This window comes from Akebia trifoliata, chromosome 5 (genome assembly GCF_017979445.1).
Source record: "Akebia trifoliata isolate Shusen 1 chromosome 5, ASM1797944v1, whole genome shotgun sequence".
Taxonomy (NCBI): Eukaryota; Viridiplantae; Streptophyta; class Magnoliopsida; order Ranunculales; family Lardizabalaceae; genus Akebia; species Akebia trifoliata.
Genome location: NC_141379.1, coordinates 12,034,816 through 12,036,475, shown reverse-complemented (window position 1 = coordinate 12,036,475; position 1,660 = coordinate 12,034,816).

Sequence of the window (1,660 nt, the reverse complement as noted above, 5' to 3'; positions counted from 1 at the left end):
AGGTTGTGGCCTCAAGGGAACTCCATCATGGAATCTCTCTAAAATGTCTAAACTAACATTCATATTCATAAAAAATAATATAAACTATATGGGACATCCTTCTCTACAGGATGTTCCTAATGCCACATTGACATCAAAATCCTTCTCTAAAGGGATATTTTCACTTAATGCACATACCACCTCTAGCACGTTTTTCATGCAATTTTTATTTATTTTCTAAGTTTTTAAAAAAATTGTCATGTTTCAAGGTAACCACCTTTGGTGGAGAGGATGGGGTGCCTAACACCTTCCCTGTCTTCTAACCGGACCTCTATACTTAGATCCTAGATAGACCATGTCTTTTCCAATAAATGAGTCACTACAATGTAAAATCAATTCCAATATCATTTCGAATGCCCGTTCACACCCATTTCTAAAAAGAATGGTGGCAACTTAAAATAACGTAGCATTGAGGCTCTATGATGAACATCTCATGTCTACATTACTCTTAAGACATCAATGAATCCTACTCATGCATTGGGAAATTCAATCAACCTTGATCTTGTGGTCCCAAGCTCATCTCCCACTCTTGAAAATGATTTTAACCTTTCGAATCTCTAAAGGCGAACCATCGTAGACCCATATTTGCAACAATGGCTTATTTCTATGACTCATGAAGATAAAATTAGGTGGGATTCCAATAATTTTGCGTTCACCCTCTCTTTATCTAAAATCAACGTCATGTAAGATTTGATAGAGGCTCTTATAGGATTTGGATCCCAAAACTCAACTTATTCTGATTTGAGACAAGATAATGACCCCTACAGTCAAAGAATTTGAGTGCATTCTTGGCCTTAGCCAATCAACCCGGGTGGTGGTGCAACCCTTGTACGAAAGTTATAGGAAAGAGGCGGCAGGATTATTCAGGTTCCAAAACACCAACTAGAGTGTATTGATGGGAATTCAAATATTCTCAAGATTTTTAAAACTTTTTTAATTTGATGGCTTGAAGTTGTGGATTCTCTATCTTGGTTTGACATTTTGACCCTAATGGTGTTAAGTCAACTTTTTTCTATCGGAACGATAAGTATGTCAATCCGACCTTGATAAGTATACTCAAATAAGTTTGACAAGGGTTTAAGCTTGCTCATATGCTCTTAGGGAAGGCCTATATATCTCTTACACTTGTTCAAGTGGATGTGAGCGAGTGTATCATGGGTGTGATCCACTATTGTAAGTAAAGTATTTATTTTATCCATTTTGAATTTTCAAAATATTGGGGTTTGGGTAAGTATTGAATTGACTTCCCTTTTTGTGCATCATTGGTTCTTTGATCACTTAGCTTCAACTACGACTATTAGTTGTCCCTTTAATATTTACGTCGATCTGGTATTTTGATGAACAAGAGAGAGCTCCATGTCTATTTCGATGACAAGCTGCGTTGGTCCGAAAGTTTGCAAGATTTTTCGGATGACGAGGTACTTTGGTTGGGCACCTTCCAATCTTCAGTTTCTTTGATATTTTCTTTTCAACGGAGTTGCTTTGCTGTGTTGATTGGTTTGACGGGTGCTATTTATTACATTCCTCTTCGCATGCTAAGGTAATTTAGTGACAAACAAAGCATAGTGACTCATGGAGATTTTGGTGAACTAGTTGGGTTCTTTTCTCATTTTCCTTCTTC